Raw genomic sequence first — 15047 nt, forward strand, 5'->3', positions numbered from 1 at the left:
CCGCTCTCAACACCTTTATCCTGGCTGTCAGCTATGAAGCCTCCTGATACCAATAAGACACAAGACAGGACAAAGATTGCCCTGTTTTCTGAGGGGTGAGGCAGTGGCACATACAGTGAAGTGACTTGGAGCCACAGTGCTGGAACAAACACACAGCAGTGAGGAACAGAGCTCCAGTCTCAGTTCACACCCAGAGAGACAGAGATGTCTGGCCTAATTTTTGGGTTCCAATTCTCTCCATAGCTGGGATGAGGTGAACTCTGAGCTCAGCTCTTCGACAGGGTGATTTGGTCCTGTTGTTTCATGGGTGATGACCGGCATATCTGCAGATGTCTAGACAGAGCGAGGATGGAAAGCAGCAGCCAGCATGTCACTGCCAGAAGACAGTGGCCAGGACCTTCCTTGGCTTTGTAAATGTGGCCTCTTGCTGCTGCTTGCTCAGCTCTATGACCTTTTCTAAGCTTTACACTTGGTTCATTAACTGGACATGGTGAAGTGGGTCTGGAACTGGTTTAATTTAGAAAATAATTTTGTGCATCAATCTGCGCACAGAAATCAGGATGAGAGTCTCCAGAAGCAATTTCAGAGCAATGAGCAAGTTTTCTTGAGGATGCAATGGTTTAATTCTCTCCAGGGTTCATCATCACATCTTATTCAGTTTCTACCATGCCCATTATTTCAAAAAGACACATATATCTGCGAATGCCCCTCTTCTCCTCAACCCTCATTTTTCTTCCCAGGCATGGTAATCATCCCTTGAACTTCAAGCACTTCTCCTCAGACCTCAGTTTCCTAACTAAGATTATTTATTGATAGCCTCTTTCTTCTCTTTTTTTTTCCTTTTTTTCTTTTTTTCCCTTTTGGCTCCATAGCTCATCAATTAACTGGAGAGGGTATTGATCAGTAATTGTGTCAGGTTTCCCAAAGGTTTCTGGGAAATGCAGCTGCTGCTGCTGCTTCAGATGATTGCATATGCTCTGTCTTTGATTCACAGAGCACAGCCAGGGAGTATTCTCACTCATTGTGCCTTAAATGAGCAATGAGCTCACAATTTACCCTTAGGAGGGTATTATTTGCAGCTCTTGCTAGATGGGTGTTTGACATTAAAAAGAAAACAGAAGAAGCTGGAACCTAACAATTAATTCCCACTGAGCCAAATGGAAACTTTAAATTGGGGGTCTATGGTGGCCTGACATACATTAACTTACAGCACTAAGCTACCTGGCTGGAAGGATATTTGTGCCTGGCAAACTAAACTTACAGTAGTAACATGATTTGTACCACAGTCCAATTTTACCCTTCTCCTTCTAAAGGATCAGTAAATTAAGTTGATGTTGGTGGCACTTTGTGCTGTAATACTGCTGCTGTAATCCCTACTGGGTCTCCCACTGCTAGCACAGATCCGAAATTTGGAAATTATTTACTTAAAGAGATCAGCTATTGATTAATAGGGATTTTTTTTTTCCTGAGACTTCCTCTGCTTCTCTACATGAGGGATAATTCTGCCTTGACAAGCCTGTAATTCCCAAGCCTGGGATTGTGTTGGCATTTTCAAGGTGTCCAGGTGCAGGTGCTTGCCTCTTTTCCATGGCAAAGCCCTATTGATTTCAGTTGAGGAGAAAAGGACATGGCACTGCCTTTGATTCTGGGACGATTCATGTGGCCTTACAGACCACAATACCCCTCTGGCCTCAAAGACTCAGTATCCCTCTCACTGGCAAATGTCAGAGGGTGTTCAAAAGCAGGTAAAGGTGGGGGGCAGCAAACTGAGCTATCTGCAAATAGCCAGGGAAAGAGCTGCTTCATACATCGAATATGGCAGGCATTTCAGCAGTGGCTGCTTTGCACTGTGTGGCTATCAGCTGCCTCTTGCTCACTACTATGTCAAGGAGTCCAGCTGGGTGTTGTGCTGAGCCCCTCAGAAGTGCTCCAGGGAGGGCTGGGCCCCCCAGACCATCACAGGAGGTCTGGGACACTGTAGAGTCATGATGGCTCATTGATAAAATAGTCCATTCCCCCAGACAGTCTCCAGTTCCTGCTGTCCCTGGCTAGAAGGTGACGGGATGTTGCAGAAGGGGGCTGAGGAAAAGAGGCAATTTTTTGAGTAGCAGTGTTTTGGCAGGTAGAAGAGGAATTGCTCTGTGTGTTCCTATGCAGCCTTCTTTCTGCCAATAGGAGAGCTTTTGGAAATGTCTCCTCACTCATGTTCCTCACTAAACATCCCCTGTATACCCCCAAAGCTGACCACAAACTAGTGTGAGGGAAATCATTCCTACTGGTGGGATGTGACTTTGTCACATAGTGCTGTGTCTGACACCAAGCTTCTTGCTCTTCAAGAAGCCACTCAACAAGAGGCATTATTCAACAACTCAGATATGGGTCTCAAGCCCCTGACATAAAACTTCAGGGAGCATCTGATTGAAATAAACTGTTGACAACCCCTTGTGGGATGCTGCCACCCTGAAGGGGAAGAAAGAGGAAAGGCAAAGGACTTCCAGAAGGGATGGAGGGTTTTGGGGGTCTCAGCTACACTGAAAGCATAGAGACTGATATTTTGCTCATGGCATTCCAAACCAGCTCTCCATTCACCTGTGTTTCTGGTATTGCTTCCTAGGGCTGTTCAATGGAAAGTGAATAATTTTCTGGGTCCAGGCCTATTTTTATACTTCAATGGGAGTGATAAAAAGCTTGCCAGACAAAGCTTGTTTTCACAACACCCCCTGCAAGTGCATGTCCAGCATGCACAGACACACACAAACACAAAGGCTTCCTCGTTATCCCCAGCTTTGTACTATTCAATTCCACCATTGTTTTTTTTCTCTGTTTGCACCTTGACCTGTATTCAGTGCAGCATCCCTGCATGTGCTGTGCTTCCCACAGTAACCAATGCACACGTGTTCCCACATGGATTATTCACGCACCAGATCTTCACAATTCCCTTGTGGCACCTGGCACAAGTTCAAATGAGTTGAATTGGAAAGTGATGGCTTTTTCCCCCTCTTATCACTACATGTAGATCTTCATTGGGTTGGTGGCTTTCCAGCATATCACACCCACTGTTTGTATTTTGTTTTGTTAATCTATTATCTCAGCAGATAATAAATCAGTCTTAGAAAGAATTAGCACTTTAATGATGCATTTCTGCCTCACAGATGATCTTTTTTTTAATTGAGGTGAGTGGTAATTCTTTCCACAAAGTCAGCATGTGAATTTTCTAGCCACCAGCAGAGCATCTTCTGTAATTCCACACACTGAGCATCTTCACCAGGCTGTCAGCTGCTGCTTCTGACTGCTTCTCTTGTGCTATGGACTTTCACACTGCTCTGGGAAAGCTTCACAGCCCAAAGATGCCACCTGCTTCCCTGTGAACTGCTGCAAAAATGCTTTGAGCCCACCCTGTAGGATGAGCGGATGTTGTGGGAGATGAACCAAGAGGGCTTGAGTTAAGGGTGCAAATGGGATGAGGAGTTTCCTGATGAGGTGGGTTTGATTTGGGCTGTTCCAGCCATGAAGGTTAATGCCTGGTTTTCAGCCATTATTTCCCAAAGTTCAGAGCTGCTGTCAGCAGGTTGAAAGGCGGTTTGAACAAAGGACCGGGTTCCAGCAAGGAAGCGCCAGACTCAGCCCATGTGAAAATTTAGTCTCTAATTTTAAAACAAAACCAGAATCACATCAAGCTAAGTTGAAATAGGAGCTTAATTTCTTCCAAGCATTCTCGTATATATGCTGCAATTCATTCCTTCCCCATCAATCACAGTAAAGAGAATATTTTCTTAAAGTAATTGTGAATGAAAGAGATGTGATGAAATCACTGCCAATGGTCAGGCTGGGAATTCATCAACATGTCTACAGATCCTCTTAAAAAGGTATAATTGCTTGCTGAATTGTGGAGCCTAATGGAAGCAAAATTAGTCGACAAAGTTAGGTTTATTTTTCCAGAGTTATAGACTTGATCGCATTTCCAATTCCCTGCTAAACAAAGCTATGGGACTACCTTTTGTTCAATTTGAAGCATTTAATGACTTCATAAAAAAGGAAAAACCCAGACTGTTGAAATTTATATCCATAAGAAGTTGTCATCTTTGCCTTATTTTCAATTTTCCCGTGAAGTTATTAAAACATTATGTGATCGTAATATATTTATGGGGAGGGGGAAATGAGGTGTAACTCTGACTGAGGCACAATGATTTGCTATGAATTGTAAAACATCAAGGGCTACAAACTTGTACAGAGGAAGATGTGTGTGTGTCTGTACAGCAAGTGGAGTTTTGAGTACATATATTCCATACTTGTTGCATGGAGTTTCTATTCTCCCAACCTACATAAATATTAATGAGACTCAGAGGTATCAAACTCTGCTCAACAAGTTGAACTTAGACTCCTTCCTGCCTTTGAATTTCTTTGCCTTTTTCTTTTGTATACTGCATGACAGAGGATAGGAGTTTTGGAGCAAACTTGATGGTGGTGTTTTGCAGCTAACAAGCACAGAGCCCATTATTATTCCCCATGCCTTTATTCACAGGGGAGAAAAAAGAAAGCTATTAATGAACATAAGTAGCTTTCTAGGTTTCTGTTCTGCTCTGTCTTCTGTTCTTGCACCTTCCCTCTGGCATCTGAACTTCTAGCCTGTTTTGACAGCTGGGTGCAGAGCCAAGCTTACCTTTGTGAGTAGGATGCTGAACACGTTGACTGTAACAGCTCTGGACAAGGATTTTCTATCTGCTGAATATCTGGGATATATTTTCTGCAGATATATTTTGTGAAGGATTAGGACTCCTACAGCTGACTAGAGCTCTTAGGACAGCACCAAATGCAGGCTTACAATCTGGAGAGACCATTGCTCTCAGTCTCTAGGCTTCATCTCCATGGGAAGAAGTCCCTGTATTGTCCAAGCTGAACACAGCAGGCAGGTCTGAAAGATCTCAGAATTGAAATGAAAAGATACCACTGATTTTCTGACCAAAAATGCGCTCTTGTTTTCCAGTGTGCCACTGTTCTGAACATGTTCATCATCTGGGGGAAAAGCTGGACTTGATATAAATGACAGTAACCCCTTGTCTTGAGCAGTGCTACTCCAGCCTCCAGCGGTTGAGAAATGGTCCAAGCAGACTGATGGATGTCAATATGAGTGATAGGAGGCGTATGTTTCTGTGTGCTAAAAGCAGCACAACACATTGCAAGGGATGGGAAACTGGAGCGGTTCCGACAGAGCCACATATGGCTTCACATATATAATGTGCAAATTCATCAGTCAAAATTATCGAAACACTTCATAAGGGTAAAGCACTGCTCCTATAAGGGCTGCAATCCCACAGACTTAAGGGGAGCAGAGTGGAACCAGTGCCAAGTGCTTGCAAATCCTCCCACAGTAGTGTTTTCCTCGGTGGTCACATATAAGCAACTTTCATCTTCAGAGATCAGGATGCTTCTCTGGCTTTAACCATGTCCAGCTGACAGATTTCACCCACTTTTCTCTGTCACTTGCTTCTCTTCAGGAGTCCTGGACTGGAGGAAGCTGTCTGTGCCCAAGCAGACCTGTGATGGCAAAGGAGGATGCAAGACAAGTGTCTCATCCTCTGTTTGTTGGAAGATGAAGAGAGGGGATTTCATCCTCATAGTGATAAGGGTTGGTGGACTACAGCATCCTGCTGGTCAGGAGAGAGGCCTTTTGGCCTCAGGGTACTCCAGAGGTGATGTCAGAGGCTGCTGAAAACAAGCACAGGGACTATAGACAAAGTTAGGCCTCTGTGCTTAGTTCAGGGATGAAGAGCCTTGACAGAGCAGTGTGGGGAATCCAGCAAGGAATCTGCCCTAGGATTCCTGTCTCCAGTCTGCACTAATGGCTCTGTCAGGGCTGCTACACCCACTCCTGAAAAAGAAAATACAAAGAAAATATATGCTGGAATTTTTCTCTTTGAGGTGTATCCCAGCACCAATAAGTTTCAAGTTTTCACATCCAAACAGCTCTCCAGCAGCAAGAAATGAGTGTCTGGGCCCACAGAAAACATACATTTGTCTTTCTGGGACCAGTACATTCCCCCTGCTTGGTAGGGTTTATTTCCATGGCTAATTTTGGGCTGACAAGATGCATAGGGCTCTGGAGTGTGGCTTACTGTGCAGACTGTGCTGAACTGACAGGACAAATACACGGAGCCATTTGCTGGCAAGTGGAAGAAAAAACAAAAAGTATTGCCTACATTAGAACTAAATAAGATCACCCAGAGAGTCCTTCTTACAGCCAGCTCTGCTCCTGCTGGCACTAACTGCATAATGCCAGAGCAGAAAGCCAGGCCTAGCACGGCTGCTGGGAGAGGGGTTTAATTATTTTCATTCTCCATTTTCATTTCAGCCTTCCTAGTAATTTGTGCTGCCTTTGTTACCAGAACAAGGGAGACAAAGGATATTTGCCTTGTAGATTCCTTTAAGAAGCAGTTCTTTGTGCTGGCGAGAGCAGCCTGCCTGACAAGCTGCTGAGAGAGAAACCACAAATTCACAGGGGTTCAGCCTGGAGCACACACCCAGGGAGACTCCTCACAGCCCCAAATCTCCAAGGGCAAGAAACGGGGGCAGTCTTCTGGACCAGTCTATTTGAGAGAATTTCCAACAGGAAGGTCCATGCAAGCCTGGCCTCAGGCATGTATTATTTGTTGTTATAGACTATTCCCTGGCATGACCTGAGCTGGACCACTAAGCTCTTCCTCCTTGATCACCAAAGATGCTTTTGATAGAGTTAGCTCATGGTGACAGCCACACTGGCTGTTTTGGAGGCAGGAGTTGAGGAGGGAATAACTTTGTCCTGCTGCTGAGCCTTGGTGCTTGATAAAACTGTGTCTGTGTGTTGAAGAAGAAAATCACTAGCCTAATGGAAGAGTGAATTGTTTGAGACAGTTACAGACATCCAGGAGATCATTGTGTTTTCCTGTTGGAGTTAAACTGATGGTGCTGTTCCAAACTACACACACAGGAATGCTTTTTATTTTCATTTCCAGCTCAGAAAGCTTGCACCCACCATTTTCTCATTGGGAAATCACACTGTTTTCTGTACCTGCTTATCATAAAATAAGAGCCTGATTGCCCAGCATAGCTTACATTCCAAACTGCTTGTAAATTTAGGAGTGGCAATGGCAAAACTCTGTGGTATGTCAGTGTCAACACCCAGAAATCTGTGTGTCCTTTGTGCTTGTCCTCCGAGCTGGCCATAAATGCACAGGCCTTTTTTCAGACACCCATATTAACAAGGAATTCTTCCTTCAAAGATATTGGAGTACATCAGTCAACAGGCTCAGAGATACAGCTAGGTCTGGAGGGGGAGGAAAATAGGTTGGTCTTTGTCATTAGCTGTCCAAACTGGGGCAGAGGAAGCTGAGCATTGGAGTAAGAGGTTATAAAAGAGCCCATGTGCATGTAGTTGAAGTTACCTGCACTAAAAAATAAAATTAAAAAAAAAAACATAGAGCTCCCTCAGAACTGTACAGAGAGGGATCTCTTTTATTAGAGGGGTTTATATGCAGTGATTACAGCATTAGTCTGGTGCTGGAAACAAAATACGGCTGTATGCATTAAAGGTATTGAAAATGGCTGGCTACTGCACAGATACAGCTGATGTTGTCAATACATTCATTATTCTGGAAACACCAGCAGGTCTTGTGCTTTGCTGCAATTTGCTGATGCTCTGCCTTTCATTCCATTTGAACCTGTTTCCCTTCATGTTAAATAATTTTTGAAAAGAGTTGGCTCTGGTGTTTCTAATGCCCTTAGCAGAGTTTGGAGGTCACTGTAGCAGAGCAACTAGTGAAGACAGCAGAATTCCAGCAGCAATTGAACTGCTTCCATGAACCACTCTTCATTGTGTCCTCTGGACATCTGTTGTGCTTCCTTAATGGGCACTGTTGGCTTTGCTCTTCAGGAACCAAGTAAAATATTCCCAAGTTCAAAAACACTCTGAAGTGCTGGTTAATTCACATCTAAATGCAGATAGAAACACAAGCAACAAAATAGTTGGTAATGCTTTTCGGCAATTAACATGAGTGTGTACCTCCACCATTGAAGAGGAAACTTCACTGATCATTGACTGAAACTCCTTTTGCATCTCTTAAACAGCCTGAGCCACGCCACATGAGATGAGCCAGGACCTTTGTGTTTCTCGACACAATGGAAACAGGGCAGGAACACAGCAAGGGGATTGTGCTCCATGTCTTCTGTGCATACCTGGAGCTAGGAAGGAGGCTGTTTCTGGGGAAAGGACGATACAAAAAGTACTTTCCAGAAGTTTCCAGCAGCTCTTCGAGAGAGTGAGTTGGTCTTTCACAGGAATTTTCTGCTTGAAAATGTTAGATGGTTTTTCCTATACAGTGCTGCAGACTCCTGCACGTTATGTTGTCATACTTGGCAGGAGGGCGAGGGGTAAAGAAGTGTTAAGTTATAATGTAAATTGAGTTTATTGCTGTCTGGCAGAATATTTTGGCAGCCTTTTGTGACAAAGCCTCTGCCACAAACACTTTTTAGCTCTTGGAACCAGGTCAAATCATTAATCTGGGTGTCTGCAGGGACATGTACAATGCTACAGCAGCTCCTACTGTCAGAAGATGGATGCATCCCTGGCTTCCCACTGCACACATGCACTTCTGACAATGTTAGTCAACAGGTTTTCCTAGCAAGAAAGATTATTGGGGCAGGAGGAAATGACTGATTCAAAAGGGTCTGTATTAAACAGCTGTTCAAACCATAATGTTTCCAGTTTCTCAGTAGCTCAGGACAGGCACCACATCTTTCTTGAGGCCATCAAAACTTAGCACAGGTCATTACTGATCTGCCAATCTGCCAGCTTCAAAGCAAGGAAGGGAATCTGTCCCAGTCTGGCCCTCAGTATTTCATGTTCCATTTTCCTGTTGCCAGAAGTCAGGTTTTTCATCACAGACCCTCACAGAGCCTTAAATGAACCCCAATGGTGTGGTACCCATGGGGCACAAGGAGAAGTTGGCCAGTGGGTCGAGCAAGAGGATGGGCTCATCCCACACCTAGATCCTTCTAGAAGGATCTTGCAGTTCACTGTGACTCTGTAGAAAGATGTGAAAATATCCACTGGGTTATACCAAGTGTTTCTGTCAGGATCCATTATCCATCATTTCAGATGAGGAAGGGAGGGAGAGAATGATTGCAGTCAATTGCACTTCTTTACTTCCTCTGGCCCTGTGATAGCACCAGTAAAAATTAATGGGGCCACCATGCATCTACAATCCCAGCAGAGGATTTCTTTGACAGAGCTGCAGATGGAAGGGTTAACTACAGGCCTAAAACTGCTTCCCTACTCAAATATTTTTTGGAAAGCTTTGAAATGGTATGCCATTGTAGTTTGTTTTTCGTTTTTTTAATTAACATTGATCATTGGCGATAGCAATTAATGCAATTACGTAGTCGAAAATAAAACATCCTACCAGATCTGTATCATATGCTAGTCCTCTCAGGAAAACAATTTGGCCACAGCAGAGTGAAGCAGTGGATTAGCCAAAGAAACCATTTCTCTTAAAGGAAATTATCATTTGGGGTCTTTTTTTAGAAAAAATGATACATTGCCTGCGTGTACAGTCATAATCCATTTCCTTTTCAATAGGAACTAAGTATGTTTAATTACTGGGCTGTCATATTAACTATCCATTATTTTTATTTAAAAACATGAAATGAACATTAAAATTTAGGAAATTGTCTCAATATTGACATTTTCTCTTGGGATAAAGGTAGGATTTGAAGTTTCAGTAACTTTGGAAGGTGGAGGTTCAGCCATGCATTCATATTTGATTTTTCCAGTTAATTTCAGTGACCAAAGAAGTTTACAGGAGCTGTTATTTTCCCAGTTCTGCATCCAAGGGATACATTGGGATACAGAGGCATGACCTGAGCATGACCTCCCACTGATCTATAAACTATATTAATATGACTGTGGGTGGTAGAGATTTGTATACATGAATCCAACTTTTTTTTTCCCTCTGAAGTGTTAATCCTTTACTTGGAGCCCACATATAAAAGACTTGGCTTTTCAGGACCGAATCATGTGTTTTCCAGGCTGGTGGGCACCTCACAGATCCACTGGTGGGAATTTGTTACCATCAAATCTGAAATGAGAGCTTAAATCTGGATTTGCCTGCGGGCCAAACCTTTTTCGCAGTTACAATCCACATCTAAATATCAGCACTTTGATCTTCCCTGCTTCATGGACTCCACTCTTTTATTCTTAAAAGAGAATCAGCCAGATTTGTAGTGGAGATTGCACCTCACCTCTTTGTGCCTCTGCTTGCAGGAACATCAAACCCCACCTTTTCCAATCTGTTCCCTCTCGCTGGGTGGTGGGGTGGGAGGGTGTTCTGTGCCCTTCAGACAAACTCAGAGACACAAACACAGGAGAGAAGACCTCCAGCTTCATTCTCCACCCAACAATTCCCAGGCTCTGGAGGACTCTAATGCCATTTATCATTCATTGATATAGTTACACCTGCACTCAGCCCAGCAACAATTTGCAGACCAACACAGTGGTTTCCAGCCCAGAGGGGCACATCAGGTCAAGTGAAACACTTTGCACGTAGGTGGGGAGAAATCAATTACTAAATAAAAGTAATTCCTCCTTTCTCAAAACACTGTCTTAAAAAAAAAAAAAAAACAAACTTCTGGGGTTTATATATATTTTTTACCAGTTTTAAAGTATTAAATAAAGCTGAAAAACCAAAGTGGAATATCATTTTGGCTGTCAACTTTTCTATTCACCAAAGCTGCTATGAGAAGGAGGAGGATTTGGCTGTATCTTCCACACCTGTTCTATACATATTTTTTAGTACTGCCAGCAAGCTGAAATATTATATCTCAGTCATCCTGAAAAAGCACCTGAGTGATCCATGCCCTGGGCTTTGGAATGGAACATAAAAAGATGGGTCCAAGGGGTCACCTGTGGTCTGTTTTCTAGGTCACTCATCTGGGGCATGAGGCACAGAGGAGTTTGACTTCTGTCTAACACACATTTGAATCGAAAGAGAGAGATCACAGAAGGAGCACAGAAAAGAGGTGGACTTTGTGCTGTGGGGCATTTGCAAGATGAATGGTGCCAAACCTGGAGGACACAAAATCAGGACATGCACTTGGCAGAAGGACTGCAACACAGAAAGCAAATGGCACCAGTCCAGCTGGAAATCTCTGGGGCTGTGAGGAGTCTGAGGCTGCTGTGTGCATCCTCCAGCATCCTCTGCCTCCAGGGGCTGCGAGAATCAAGAGAATCAAACTGAATTAGGCGTCAAAATCAGTGGAAATTCATTGTGAAACAGGCTTCTTTGGGGCAGCTTGCAGGCTCCATGAGATGTAGGTTTTAGTGGGCAGTGCCCAGAGCGCTGCCCAGGCAGGGCCGTGTTTGGGGAGGGCTCAGGGCACCGTGCCAGGAGAGGATCTGAAAGTAGGTCACAGCTCACTGTGATGCAAACTCTTTCTTCTCAGGTGCATCAAGGCATTCTTCCATGTGCTGCTGAGGCAGGAGCAGCAATTCCTGGGCACACTGAGCCTCCATGGTCCATCTCCCACAGTGCCTGCCCTGGGGATGCTGGGGAGCTGGAGGCTGCTCCCTTCCTTGGGCAGCAGCAGGTGCCACATGTCACCGCACACAGGGCTTGGGTGATGGCCCGTGGCAGCAGACATCTCAGCTTTCAGCTCCTAGGATGCCTTTCCATACTTCTTATCAGTGCCTGGCACTGCTGTGATGTCCTGTGGCTCACAGAGCCACCCTGTGCTGTTTTACCTTCCATGTCCTGGCTGTACTTTTATCTCTCTGCCCTCATCAGGTGCTTCCTGGCTCAAGCATATGTGTTTTTCTGTGGGAAAATGCACTTTTTCTTAGTGACAAAGGCAAAGCTTGAGATAAACCATCTCAGTACAGCAAGATTAACAGAGGTTGAGAGAAAATAAATGTGTGGTCATCACCTGGTGTCAGAAGCGTCAAACAGATAGGAAGCTGAATGCCCCATTCACCATTTTTCTGGACAAGAGGCAAAAAAGCCTAGAGAAATTGCAGCTGTGTGTTACTGGAAGAACAGTTGAGTGCTTCACCTCATCCCTTCACACCTGCAGGGAACAGGTGTTAAGACTGGGAGCTTCCCCTTCATCTCTGGGTTAAAATCCCACCCACTTGTGGATGGGATATTTGTTCTGAATATCACTGGGGCTACTGCTCTTCATGATTCCCAATTTTCTACCCCAAGGATATGGAGATCTGACTGTCACCTTTCCTCTACAGTTATAGCCAAGGACTGAAACAAGCAGACCGTGAATGAGAGATGGCATCACGAAAGCTCACCAGGAGAGCAGGCAAATTTACCTGTTCTCCACAGGATGAAAGAATGGAGCCAATGTGACCATTTTCCATTGAAACTGGGTTTTGGAAACAAACAGCTGGCACCTAAATAAGTCTGTTCACAGGAAACACCCGTGTCTCATGGAAAATGTCAGTTTTTCAGATAGAGAAATGCATTAAAATGTCATATGTCAAAATACATCAAAGATATTTTGTCTGAACTAAAGCTGAGGTGGGGTTGTTTGCAAAAATTCAAGCAGGGAGAAATTTGGCTTCTCTAACTGAATAATTACTACAGCTGGCTTCATCCACAGTGCAGCATAACCGTATCCTTTCTACACACAGGAAAACTCCTGAGATATCTGAGTGATGAAATTAAGGGAGAAACAGGGAATTGAGTGTTCTGGATAAAGTTGTTATCATTCCATCAGCTCTCTAAGAGCCTTCAGCCCCAGTGAGGTCAGCTGGCATTTCTTTCTCACTCTGCAATCGGCGCTGGAGGCATCAGGATTATCCCACGGAAGAGACACTTCCATTGAGCACACTGCTCAGCGTAAATCTAGCAAGTGTTGCCCTTTTTTTATTCCCAGGTATTGTCACATCACGCATGGATCGTTTGCCAGCTGCTGGTGCTGTGTTGGTGTGGGGGCAGACAGAGCTGGAAACAGGAGATCCTGCGTGATGCTGTGCCAGCAATGCTTCTCTCCCCATCCCTGGCAGCGCCGCAGGAGGGGCTGTGCTCACACCACCCCCAGCCTCAGCCCCCTCCCAGGTGGGGACACACCCCAGGGCTGCTCTGGGTCTCCCCAGGAAACCTGCCAAATTGCACAGGATGAATGAAGTCTGGAAAAATCTGTTTACTGTGATGCACTCATACAGCTGGAATGATTTAGCTGCTATTTCAAGCAGACCGTCCTGTAAATGTAAAGGGGCATCTTGAAATGCATTTCAACACAGAAATGAGGGGCCGTGCTCTAGCTCATTTTCACCTGGGATGTGTCATCTCTTAAGTGGCCCCAATTTGCCAGACACCAGCAGGGAATTTGGTTTGTGAATGCCACTCCTGCTATTGTACATTCCAGTTATCCACACCATGGCCAGCAGTCTGCTCTAAATACACTGGGGTGTAACCCTGACCCCGACTAACAACAGTAACAAAAGCTGTCCTGGATACCATCCCAGTGAGAGCTGTGCACAGGACTCTCAGTTTGAGGCAGGGTGAGCTGTGACAGAGCTGGTTCATCACAGCTATAGAAATCCTCCCCAAAACGGTGAGCTGTTTGCATCCTTTTTACACATAGGAAATCAACCTATGCTGAAGTCCCAGTTGTTTATCCGGGGTTCCCTTCTCAATATCTCTGCTATAGAAACCTGACAGGAGCCTCCCAAATGGCTGCCTACGCAGAGGAGAGAGGAGACATCAGCAAGGACATAAGAGCTCCACAGATGGAAACTTGGATGCAGCCCTGAAGATTAGAGCAATAGCATCATCCATACTCAACTAGAATTTCTCTTCTACAGGCAATAAATATTGGATTATTTATTTTGCATCATGAGTGTCTTCTCCTCTCCTTTCTATTTTTCCCTCTGTATGGTAAGGAAAGAGCATATGATGAGTGTAGTATATTATAACTGAATATTAATCTCTTCTATTCAGTCAGTGCATGCATTCATTTATATGGATGATTTGCTAGTTTTGTTTGAATACACACACGCATATTTAAAAGCAAGGTTTATTATGAAAAATGCCCTCGAATTAACTCTTCTAAAAGATGCCAATATTATTGGCAAGAATTGCGTTTTATTTTCTTTGTAAATGTGCTGCTTCCTTAAACATTCATTTCTTTGGAAATCCAGTACTTTTCCAAATGCAAAGGCAGTGGTGATGAGCAACTGTCATTCCCACATTAAAAAGCAAAACCAAGCCTTGATCTTTCTGCAGCAGATTAGGGAAAGAGATAAAAATGAGATGAAAGCCCCTAATGTCTGTTCCACTAGGTTCGAGGCATTCTTTTTGTTTTAGTTCCGCACTCTGCCTCTTTAATTCCCCCTGGCTCAAATGCCAATTTTCTGCTATGTTGGCATGACTGCCGAAGAATTGCTTCTGTTAATAAACTGCACAAAATAGCTGAGCAATTAGGCAATTAAACTGTTTTAAATTTAATTTAAAACCCTGGCATTTTGCTAGGAGTACTTTTTTTTTCTTTAATCCCATCTTTCTTGTGTGGTGGGAGGTAAAGGGTGAGTTGGAAGGGTGGGAAGGCAGCACAGTGATGAGGGAAGGGTCTGGTGTGATTGGAGTTGACTCAGGCAGATAAGTATAAGGGCTGTCCACTTTGGGGAGCACATTCCAGCCCTTGTCCCTTATTAGAACAAGTAATTTTTTCCCTAACATTTAACACACAAACAAGCTTAATCTGATTTCCATCCTGATCCCAGATGGGTATCATGGCTTGTAAGCAAATGATTTCAGGAGCTGCCTACCTGCTCTTGGCTGCTAATTCAAAATAAAAAGGAGCGCTGGAGAAAACACAGGAATTGCTGTGCCCGGGGGTGAGCAACCTGTTCTGCTCATCACTGTGTGCTCCCACTGCATTCAAGGGCACTTCTCCAAGTCACCTGAACTGTAGGAAAGTTTGTCCCTTGGGCTTATTTGACCTGTACTTACAGACATATTTTTTTTGGTACAGGTCAAGTTTGCATTTTGCTAAAGGCTCTCTTGCTG

This window comes from Poecile atricapillus, chromosome 9, assembly GCF_030490865.1.
Source record: "Poecile atricapillus isolate bPoeAtr1 chromosome 9, bPoeAtr1.hap1, whole genome shotgun sequence".
NCBI lineage: Eukaryota > Metazoa > Chordata > Aves > Passeriformes > Paridae > Poecile > Poecile atricapillus.